Here is a 12410-nt window from a genome sequence, read left to right as displayed (position 1 = left end):
CCTCAGACTGAAAAAAGCTGGAAAACTAGGCTGAGGATTTTGAAGCCAAAAGCAACCTCCCAAGGAATATTGGTAAATAGGGGCAAGAGTGTGTTAGACACATAGAGATATTGTAAGAGGCACCATAAATCTAATCTGTGACAGGGGAATTAGAATTACACCTGTACAGCTGTGGCACAAGTCATTTTTGGAGATATTCATGCTCTGGGCTAGAGCAAATACATTTGGATGTTTGAAATAAGTCCGGCAAATAAAAATGCAATAAATATGTGGTGGGTAAAGTTTTATGGGAAAAGTGATGGCAGTACCCATGGCCTATCAGAGGAGGGCCAGCAGGGCATTTAGTCTAGGCCTCGCACAGAAAAAGAGCCTCTGTTTGGAAAAATGTTTATTTGTTTAATATTTTTCAACTGAGCACAACATTAATTTTTCCACTGGATTTATCCTTAATCATAAAGAAGTTTTCATACTTGTACAGCTAAAAATTTGACTCAGCTGCTTCTATTCTGCTATTATTTATGTATTTATTTTGAATTATGAGTTTCAGGACTCTGGGCCTCTGTGATTCTCTGAAAGGTCCTGGTACAGTACCAGAGTGGCTATGGCAGTTCTGCTTCCTGCAGCCCACATCTCTTTTTTTGAACTGCAGAATATATTGCTGTTCATACTACTCTCAAATAAACAGTGTTGTTCAAAGTACTAGGTCAAAGTAGTTAAGTTAAAGTTAATATAAATGCAAGTACAGTGATGAACACATAAAAAATTATGTAAGTGAAAGTAATAGAGGTCCTTTCACTAAAGCATAGCAGTGCTAAGTGCCACATGGCCCATAAGTATAAAATAGGACACATTTATTTATTAGGATTTATTTACCGCCTTTTTGAAGGAATTCAAATGTCTGTTAGCACGTGCTAAACTTTAGTAAAAGGGCCCTATAATACAAGTAAAGGTACCATGACTACAATGAATGCAACTACTGTTAACATTTTTATCACAACAACTTTGTTGCTCTACGGTTCAATTTACTTTGCTTTTAATAAAATTAAATTTTGAGAATGACTGTCACTAATGTGGGTACGATTAGTTGTGAGTCATTATTAAACCAGCACAACTAAAAAAACGTTCAGCAACTGCACTGGAAGGAAGTACAGTGTTCGGTCTGATAATAGACCTACCACCTAGGAATGCCAAAAGATCATCCCGCACATTCCTTGATCTACACTTCCCAAGTTGCAAAGGAATGAAATACAAACTAATGCATGCGTCAAACTTCACCTACTTGAGCACACAGTTATGGAACGCACTGCCGCGCAACTTGAAATCGATATACGAAATAATGAACCTCCGCATACTAGTGAAGACCCATCTCTTTGAAAGAGCATACCAAAAGGTTCAACCCAAGTGAATATGCACAACTCGCCTATTTAATTTCAGAACTGTTTCCTAAAATCTGCTTGTATACTACTACTTTGTTTTATCATCATGCTGACCAAGATCATGCAATACTAAATGTTTATATTACTAACATTCTTCCACTACTCGTGATGTATTGTAAGCCACTTTGAGCCTGCAAAGAGGTGGGATAAGGTGGGATACAAATGCAACAAATATTAATAATAATAATAATAATAATAATAATAATAATAATAATAATAATAATAATAATAAAACCTTCTCTCAAATCAGGCCAGGCTGCACTTCTAGGTGGGAAAATGTGGGATACAAATGCAATAAATACTACTGATGTCTTCTGATGGGTCTGCAGGTATTAATCAAGAGAATCTGTCTTAAACACTTGACTTCCCTATAGAAAATATCATCGTCATTATCATCTGCATTAGAATTAGTGTTGTCTAATTCATCACTTGCATCTTCATATTCATTATCGTCATCATGCTGCCCAATTACAGAGAAAGCTTTCACAATTTTTCATCTGATGACAAACTTCATATGAAAATCCTGAAGCACTGATGCAGGAGAGTAAAATGTGTGTGAATCCTTCAATCTTCTTAAGGATGGACAAGCAGACTTTCTCTCTAAAGACTCTATCAATCCAGTGGACAGTGACTCCAATGTAAAATTTCCCACAGGGCGACCAGCAGTCTATTGCGGTAGAGACATATGTCTGTTCACCAAATATTGCAATCAGCTTCAGCTTCAACTCCAAAGTAACCCAACTCATCACTCTTCTGTTTGGCTAGAGACCAGTAATCAGTTCAACAAACACAGGCAACTCCACTGTTCTCATAGGCTGTATTCCCAGAACAGCAAAATTTAAGATCAGATAATCCACTGTGTGTATGACGAAGCTTGCATTAGGAAAATCCTGTTCCAGTTTTTGATGCTTCACTTGGTCATTTGCATCTTGCTTCTGTTTTTACTTTTTACTTTTTACTTTTAAGTGCAAGCATCAGATGTAACTAAGCAAAAGTGGTAAAAATTGGTGAATTTATTACTTTGGTAAAAGGTAAAATTATGTATAATCATACCTGATAATTTTCTTTCCATTAATCATAGCTGATCAATCCATAGACTGGTGGGTTGTGTCCATCTACCAGCAGGTGGAGATAGAGAGCAAACTTTTGCCTCCCTATATGTGGTCATGTGCTGCCGGAAACTCCTCAGTATGTCGATATCAAAGCTCCATCCGCAGGACTCAGCACTTAGAGAATTACACCCACGAAGGGACACTCTGCCCAGCTCACCACCGCCGAAACGGGGGAGGGGAATTAACCCAGCTCATCCCCACACAAGTGGGGGAGGGGAATCCGTCCAGCTCATCCCCGCGGAGCGGGGGAGGGACACCACACCCGCCGATGCGGGGGGATCTGGCTTATCCTGCAACCGCAACCGCGGGAGGAGCTGACTGACCCTAACACCGCCGAAGCGGGAGGGGTACAAAGCTGCCCTACAGCCGCACGAAGCGGGAGGGAGTGCCGGCAGAATTTATGTCTCAATCCAGCCCCGTAAAGCGGGGGGGAGAGGAATGCAGCAGCTCACTGTAACACAAACTCGTCTCAACTCTTGAAGAATCCAAGTGAAAAAACTTGAACACGAAGTCTTTCTGAAGTAACTGAAGACTAAACTTGAACCTGAAATGCAACCAGAATAAAAACAGTACAGATATCTGGGAGGGGCTATGGATTGATCAGCTATGATTAATGGAAAGAAAATTATCAGGTATGATTATACATAATTTTACCTTCCATATCATCAAGCTGATCAATCCATAGACTGGTGGGATGTACCGAAGCAGTACTCACCCAGGGCGGGACATTGAAATCCCTGACCTCAACACTGAAGCTCCAAACCGGGCCTCCGCCCGTGCAGCCACCGTCAAACGGTAATGCTTGGAGAATGTATGAGCCGAAGCCCAAGTTGCCGCCTTGCATATCTCTTCCAAGGAGACGGATCCGGCCTCTGCCATCGAGGCCGCCTGAGCTCTCGTGGAGTGAGCCTTCAGCTGGATAGGCGGCACCTTCCTTGCGGCCACATAAGCCGCTGCAATGGTTTCCTTGACCCATCTTGCCACTGTAGGCTTAGCAGCCTGCAGACCCCTACGAGGACCTGCAAACAGGACAAACAGATGATCCGATTTCCGGAAATCATTGGTCACTTCCAAGTATCTGATGATGACTCGCCTCACATCCAGATATTTAAGAGCAGAGTACTCCTCTGGGTAGCCCTCCCTACGAAAGGAAGGGAGACAGAGCTGCTGATTCACATGGAAGCGAGAAACAATCTTGGGCAGAAAGGAAGGCACTGTGCGAATAGTCACTCCTGCCTCAGTGAACTGCAGAAAAGGCTCTCGACAAGAGAGCGCCTGGAGCTCGGAAACTCTTCTGGCTGAAGGGATAGCCACCAAAAAGACTGCTTTCAACGTCAGGTCTTTCAGAGATGCCCTTGACAAGGGTTCAAAAGGCGGCTTCTGCAATACTCTTAGCACCAGGTTGATATTCCACGCAGGCACCACTGAGTGCAGAGGAGGGCGCAGGTGATTAACTCCCTGAGAAAGCGCACCACATCTGGCTGCGAAGCCAGGGAAGCACCCTTCAGGCGGCCCCTGAAGCAAGCCAGAGCCGCCACCTGGACTTTAAGGGAACTGAGCGACAGGCCTTTCTCCAGACCTTCTTGCAGGAACGCCAACACTGAAGAAATTGGAGCAGTGAAGGGAGAAAGTGAGCCTGCTTCACACCACGCTGCAAAGATACGCCAAACCCTGGCGTAAGCAGTAGAAGTAGAGCGCTTCCTCGCTCTTAGCATAGTGGCGATGACCTTGTCTGAGAAGCCCTTCTTCCTCAGACGCTGTCGCTCAATAGCCAGGCCTTAAGACCAAAGGGGGAGGGATCCTCCATCACCACGGGACCCTGATGTAACAGGCCCTGCTCCACTGACAGCCGCAGAGGATCGTCGACTGAGAGCCTGATCAAGTCCGCATACCAGGGACGTCTGGGCCAATCCGGACCCACCAGGATTACCCTGCCGGGATGCTTGCCACCCAGTCTAGCACCCTGCCCAACATGGGCCAGGGCGGGAACACATAGAGAAGCTCTTGTGTCGGCCACTGTTGGAGAAGAGCATCTACTCCCAGGGATCGAGGGTCCCGTCCTCTGCTGAAAAAGCGCGGCACTTGGTAACTGGCCGATGACGCCATCAGATCTAGGCTCGGCTGGCCCCAGCGCTTCGTGATGTCCAAGAACGCCTGAGCAGATAGTTGCCACTCTCCGGGCTCCAAGGTATGGCGACTGAGAAAGACCGCCTTGACATTCGTGACCCCGGCAATGTGGGCCGCTGAAAGCTGCTCCAGATTCGCTTCCGCCCACTGGCATAGATTCATGGCCTCCTTGGCTAGAGGGGCGCTCTTGGTACCTCCCTGACGGTAGACATAGGCCACAGCCGTGGCATTGTCCGACAGGACCCGTACTGGCTTCAAGACCAGTACCGGGATGAACTCCAAAAGCGCCAACCGAATGGCTCTGAGTTCCAGGAGGTTGATAGACCACTTTGCCTCTGCAGGAGACCAGAGCCCCTGCGCTGTCCTTCCCAAACAGTGGGCTCCCCAGCCCGACAAAGAGGCGTCCGTCGTGACGACAATCCACTCTGGGGTCACCAGAGGCATTCCTGCAGACAACTTGACTGTCTGCAGCCACCAGCTCAGCGCCTTGCGCACTGCTGGGTCCAAGGGAAGGCGCACAGCATAATCCTCCGACAACGGAGTCCAGCGCTGCAGCAGAGAGAGTATAGTGGTCTCATATGAGCCCTGGCCCAGGGCACTACTTCCATCGTGGCCGGCATAGAGCCCAACAGCTGCACATAGTCCCAAGCCCGAAGAGGAGAGGCTACTAGGAACTAGTCCACCTGAGCCTGATTGTCTGGCAGGAACACTCTGCCCACTTGGGTGTCGAATCGAACTCCCAGATACTCCAGGGACTGAGTCGGGCGCAGCTGGCTCTTCTTCTTCTAGTTGATGATCCATCCCAGGGAGCTCAAAAGAGCAACTACCTGGTCCACAGCTTTGCCGCACTCTGCATAAGAGGGGCTCGGATCAACCAGTCGTCCAGATAAGGATGGACTTGTACTCCTGCCTTTCGCAGGAAGGCCGCTATGACCACCATTACTTTGGAAAAGGTCCGCGGAGCAGTAGCCAACCCGAAAGGGAGGGCTCTGAACTGGAAGTGTCGTCCCAGGACTGCAAAACGCAGGATGAGGCCAGATGGGAATATGCAGGTATGCTTCCTTGATGTCCAAGGAAGCCAAGAACTCTCCTGCCTTCACTGCCGCTATAACAGAGCGGAGAGTCTCCATGCAAAAGTGCCGCACTTTCAAGGCCCGATTGACCCCTTTGAGGTCGAGGAAAGGCCGGACAAAACCTCCTTTCTTTGGTACCACAAAGTAAATGGAGTAACGCCCCTTGCCAATCTGATTTTCTGGCACCGGAACGACCGCACCCCGGCGGATCAGGTTGTCCAAGGTCTGCTGCACTGCCACAGCTTTGACCGGAGACTTGCAGGGAGAGAGTACAAACCCGTCTCTTAAGGGTCGGCAGAACTCTAGCTTGTAGCCGTCTCTGATGACTTCCAGCACCCAAGCGTCTGAAGTTATTGTGGTCCACTCGCCCAGAAACGAGGCCAGCCGTCCTCCAATCTGCACTGGGGCGTGGACCAAGGCCCCGTCATTGGGTACGAGACCCTGGGGGAGGACCGGAGGGAGCACCTCCGGGACAGCGGTCTCTGCGAAAGGAATGCTGCTTGGGGGAGAAATTCCTCTTGAAGGAAGAGGGGGCAGAGGAACCCGACTTGCCCGGGCGGTACCGACGGGCTTCCTGCAACCGTCCTCTGGAGGTACCGGGACGAGTACTAGCCCGAGCCCTGACCTCTGGTAATTTCTTGCCCTTAGACGTGCCGAGATCGGTCACGATTTTGTCCAGCTCGACCCCAAAGAGCAGCTTGCCTTTAAAAGGCAATCTAGCCAGGCGGGATTTAGAGGCGTGGTCAGCAGACCAATGTTTCAGCCAAAGCCACCGCCGCGCAGAGACTGTCTGAGCCATGCCTTTAGCTGAGGCTCTCAAGACATCATACAGCAAGTCTGCCAAATAGGCTAAGCCCGATTCCAGGGCCGGCCAATCAGCCCTCAAGGAAAGATCCGAGAGGGAAGCCCGCTGCACCATAGTCAGGCACGCCCTGGCCACATAGGAGCCGCAAACTGAGGCCTGCAAACTTAAAGCAGCTGCCTCAAAGGACGACCTTAAGGCCGCCTCCAATCTTCTGTCTTGGGCGTCCTTTAGGGCCGTGCCACCTTCCACCGGCAACGCCGTTTTCTTAGTCACCGCAGTGATTAAAGAATCCACGGTAGACCACAGATAGGCCTCACGTTCACTCACAGCCACAGGATAGAGGCGGGACATAGCCCTAGCCACTTTAAGGCTCGTTTCCGGGACATCCCATTGAGCCGAAATTAAGGTGTGCATGGCATCATGCACGTGGAAGGTTCTAGGCGGGCGCTTCGTCCCCAGCATAATGGCAGAGCCAACAGGGGCTGAGGGAGAGACGTCCTCCGGAGAGGAAACTTCAAAGTGTCCATGGCCTGTAACAACAGGTTGGGCAAATCCTCTGGGCTAAAAAGCCGCGCTGCAGAGGGGTCATCCGCTCCATCCGAGCGGGGATCCGTCTCCTCCAAGGAATCCGCAAAGGACCGTTGGGAGACCTCAGACACGCTGCCCTCATCTACATCGGAGGAGACAAGTCCTCCAAGGCCTGAAAATCAACCCGAGGGCGTTTACCTCTGGGAACCTCAACCTCTTTACCAGAAGAGGGAGCAGGGGCAGCGTTTTGCCTGAGGAAAGCCTGATGCAGCAGCAAAACAAACTCGGGGGAGAAACCCCCCAGACTGTGCACTTCCGCAGCCTGGGCAACAGCCCTAGACGCACTCTCAACCGGCGCTCGCAAGAGCGGGGGAGAGACATGCTGCGCATCCAAAATGGCGTCCGGCGCGACACTCCACGAAGGAGCCGCGCGGGAAGAACGGCGCTTAACTTTAGCCGCTTTTGTGCCATCACCCAAATTAAGGGCGTTCATGGCATTAATGTCTCCAACCTCAAGGGCGGCCCACGAAGAAGCCGTCCGAGCCGCGTGGCCGGCCAAGATGGCGGAGGCGAGGAGCGGGGGATGGGCGTTTATGGCGGGAAAAACCGCCGCGCCGGAGGAAGGACCGGGACATTCATCGGTCACGAAACCGTCACCCAACAAGGGCGAATCAGGCTTTAATACCCCCGCATCCCCTCTAGAAGCGCTCCAGCGATCCGGGGAGCGACCCTTTGCGCCCTCGCCCTCCGACGCCATATGCCACGAGGAGAAGAATCGGGGAACCCCCTGCCCGCTATAAAAAGGTAAAATTACCTGCTTGCCGCTCCGAGCTGTAACGAACTGGTGTCCCAGTGAGTAGCTGCAATGAACGTTTAAATAAACGTCGAAATAAACGCCTTTAAAGACGTTTAAATTTTTTTTTTTTTTTTTTTTAACGGAGCCAGCGGGAGGGGGGAGAAAAGGAGGGACCTGGCACCACCAGGTTTGCACTTGCTCAAAAGAGCCCTCAACCCCAGGCCTCAACAAAACCTAAGGATTAGGCTTGGAGGCCTAGCCAGAGCTGCTGCTGTGTGTGACCACCACCTGCTGAGATAGAGAACATACTGAGGAGTTTCCGGCAGCACATGACCACATATAGGGAGGCAAAAGTTTGCTCTCTATCTCCACCTGCTGGTAGATGGACACAACCCACCAGTCTATGGATTGATCAGCTTGATGATATGGAACTAAAATTAACAAATGTTTCCTGTACTTTACAAAGAAAAGTGATAAAACTTTTATTAAGTATAGATCTAGTTTTTTTTACTTAGTTACTATACACCACTGCAAACAAACTTTTTATGCCAGTTGCTATTTGACAAAACTCAGTTTAGCTAAATGTAGTATGCTATGAGAATCCTAGCTTTTCATTAATATGAAAAACATCTGTGGATCAAACAAAATCCAAGGAAATCCTCGTTTAAGGGACTGCTGTGGCATCAGAAATTATAAGCCATGAAAGAAAAACCTCAGACTCGGGGCTTTCTGAGTTTTTCCTGTGTTGATCTAGATCTCAAAATGATAGGACACCTGTAAACCTTGCTTTTTGGTGCAAATCTGATTTAAAATTTCCTTTGGCAACATTTGTATTTAAGTACGATAATTATCCAATTACATGCTTTTTAAAAGAGCACATTCATTAAATTCTAAGAACAGTTTCCTAATGAATGTTAATGGTCTTAAATTATCCAAGTAATTACCATTATTTGCTAAATTAAGGTTGGATTTACTTTTGAAATATAAACATTAGGTACATCGTTTGACTCAGGGGCTGCAGGCACTCAGCCTTCTACTCATAATGCAGTCAAAGTGTATGAACACCTATGTGAGTTATTGGCCCTTCTATGGTTCAGATCAAATGTAAGGGTTGAAAGCAGAACTGAGGATGGTCTCTTCTTGGCCTATTGGTTGAAATTCAAAATCTGTATAAAATGGAGAAGGATTTAATGACCTGCCAACTGAACCCAATGTGGACATGAAAGTGTGTGACTTTCACTAAACTGGGTGGATTAATCTTCTCTTTAAAACAGGGGTAGTGGAACATCTTTTTGGTTGGAAGGGCCCAACAAACCAATCTATGCCCCCTGCCACCAAACTCTTTAGTTGCTGATGCTATGTTAGACAAAACATTGCTCGAACCATGGCTCTAGTGGCCCACCCCATTCCACTGCTCATGCTTTAAAATAAAAAAAGAATGAAGGGTGTATTTTAGTAACCACATACAGGGGACAATTCTATTAATGATGCTCAAAAATGGACGCCAGAAAAGATTGGCACGAAGTGCTATTCTATAATGGGCAGGTGTGCTTTATAGAAAAGGGCTTTGCATCAATTCTCACACTCAAACTCTGGGTGCCAGACTTATGCCTGCTGAAACCCGGTGTAAATGCTGGTGCCCAAGATGGATGCAGAGGCCCATTATTCTGTAGCACTGCGTGCAAGTTTTTGGAACGCTCCTGATTTGCCCATGCCCCTCCTGTGGCCATACACCATTTTCGGTGGCGCATTATGGGGCCCTTTTACCAAGCTGCGGTAAAAAGGGCTCTGCGCTGGCAGCAGGGGCCATTTTTGCCTTGCATTTTGCCCTTTTTACAACAGCAGGTAAAAAAAAAGGCTGAAAATAGCCATGGCCATGCGGTAAGATTGCTCTTACTGCGTGGCCATGCGGGAGGGAGCACTTACTGCCATCCAGCAGTAACCAGGTAGCATGCAGCGCCGCCTGATTACCGCAGGGTTAGCACCATTCTAAAAATTACAGGCTGATTTTCCCTAGCATGAGAAATAGCACATGCTGGAGCCGGAACTACCGCTGGCACCCACGTTGGGCTGGCAGTAGCTCCTGTATTGGGCTTACTGCCGCTTTATAAACGAGCCCCTATGAGATTTAGTCATCCAGTGTTATAGAATAATGCACAGATCCTAATTGGTGCCAAATACTATTACTTCTAATCATTTCTATAGCACTACTAGACATATGCAGTGCAGTACACATTATATGCAGGTACTTTCTATCCCTAGGGGGCTCACAATATAAGTTTTTGTACCTGGGGCAATGGAGAGTTAAGTGACTTCCCTAAGGTCATAAGGAGCTGTAGTGGGAATAGAACCCAGGTCACCAGGATCAAAACCTACTGCACTAAACATTAGGCTACTCCTCCACTCCATGAGGCCTAATGTCAATATTGTTAGCACCCAATTATTCAGGGTTAGCAGCTCGTTAGCTAATTACTACTACTACTACTACTTAACATTTCTAGAGTGCTACTAGGGTTACGCAGCGCTGTACAAATCAACAATTAAGGACGGTCCCTGCTCGGAAGAGCTTACAATCTAAAGGATGAAATGTCAAGTTGGGGTAGATAAGTTTTCCTGAGAAGAGGTGTAGTGATTAGGTGCAACTAATTAAGTTGCAGACGCATCTCAGGAGTACATCCAAATTTGGGCACCCAAATCTGAGCACCATAATTGGAATTTGAGGGCTACTGTTGTTTGTTACACCATGTATATACTGGGGCCGATATTCAGATTGCGGGAGGCAGTCTGGCTAACTCCCATGATTGGCGGTGAGATTAGATATTCAATGCTGGGCCATTTCTGGTGATCGGCATTGAATATCCGGTTTATTTTTGGCCAGTTTAAACTTAATCGTCCAAGCCAATATTCAGCACTGGCCAGTTAATTTAAACCAGCCAAAGATAGGCCTGCTATTTGGCGGCCTGATTTGAATGCCAAACTTAGCCAGCAATGCACTGAATATTAATGGATAGTCAGTTATATTGTGCAATATAACTGGTTTATTATTATTATTTGTTACATTTGTATCCCACATTTTCCCACCTTTTGCAGGCTCAGTGTGGCTTACATATCACCGTTAACGGCGTTAACCGATTATGGTCTGAACAAATACATGGTATGAATGAATACAAAGTGATATTGTGATAGAATGAGGTACATGTAAGGTAGGTACAGTTGGGGGAACTTAGAGAGAAAAAGGGGGAAGAAGAGTCAGGTAATGTTCGTTACAGTCTTTGGTTGCATTGTGTCGCAAGTGAACAGTCATTTTTATGTTGGGTCGGTGGGGTATGCTCTTCTGAATAGGTCTGTCTTTAGTGCTTTCTGAAAATTTAGGTGGTTGAGCGTAGTTTTTACTGCTTTTGGCAGTACGTTCCATAGTTGTGTGCTTAGGTAGGAAAAGCTGGTTGCATAGGTGGATTTGTACTTGAGTCCTTTGCTGCTTGGGTAGTGGAGGTTTAGGTATGATTGTGCAGGTTAATCACTAAATGCTGATTGAGAATATTCAGCATGAGATAACTGGCTATCCCCCGCTGAATATTCGTGGATAGCTGGTTAAGCGCTATTTAACCACAGAGGAGCTATTTCTGGCCTGTCAAATAGCACTGAATATCGGGGGGGGGGGGGGGGGGGGGGGCTATCTTTTCTACTACAGATGAAAAGGAAGGCATTCACACCAAAGTTCTTCTTTATATATCTTTCTAATCTAGAATTCCCTTCCCTGCTACTTCATATTTCTTTGTATCCTCTTAGGAGGAGCTTTTTTTTTCATTTTGTAACAGATAATCCAACTTAATGAACATTTTGTCTATGGGACAATACAGCAATCATCTCCTTCCTTATATATCCAGGAATGGTTTTCTATAATCCACCATGAAACCAGATCCAACTCCACATGAATGACGCCATTGTAGTGCATTATTCCCTCAATAAAAGCACACGATTCCAAATGTTCAATGCTCTTTTTAGAAAGCAGACTATAAGATGTTTTAAACATTTTGTTTCTGATTTTACAATACAAAGAAAAATAGCAACAACTATCAGAACTGCCAAATAAATCTACAGGGCTCAGTGCAAGGGAAGGAGTACAGATCACTACAATGAGTGTGTGTGGAATGAAATATACACCAATTATATTTCATCAAGCCCTATTAATTATGTTAATCACCTCCCAGATACAGTTTGGCTGAAAATTCATGTAAATAAAGCACTGTTTTTATTTTCTTGTTGATCTGTTAGGGGCCCTTTTACAACGCTGTGCTAGGTGCTAACACACACCTAATGCAGCTTAAAATGGCATCCTGCAGTAACTGCGAAATGCGCATACACCAACGACATGCTAACATTTTTTTTGAGGGAGTATGTCAGAAGGTGGAGAGTGGGCATTCCTGTGCTAAACATTTAGGGACCCTTTTACAAAGCAGCGGTAGGGCTATCATGTATGTAGTGCATGCCAAATCGACACTACCGGCCAGCTAGCACCCCCACCCGGAGGTA

The sequence above is a fragment of the Microcaecilia unicolor genome, chromosome 5 (assembly GCF_901765095.1).
Source record: "Microcaecilia unicolor chromosome 5, aMicUni1.1, whole genome shotgun sequence".
NCBI lineage: Eukaryota > Metazoa > Chordata > Amphibia > Gymnophiona > Siphonopidae > Microcaecilia > Microcaecilia unicolor.
This window is presented reverse-complemented; position numbering follows the sequence as displayed.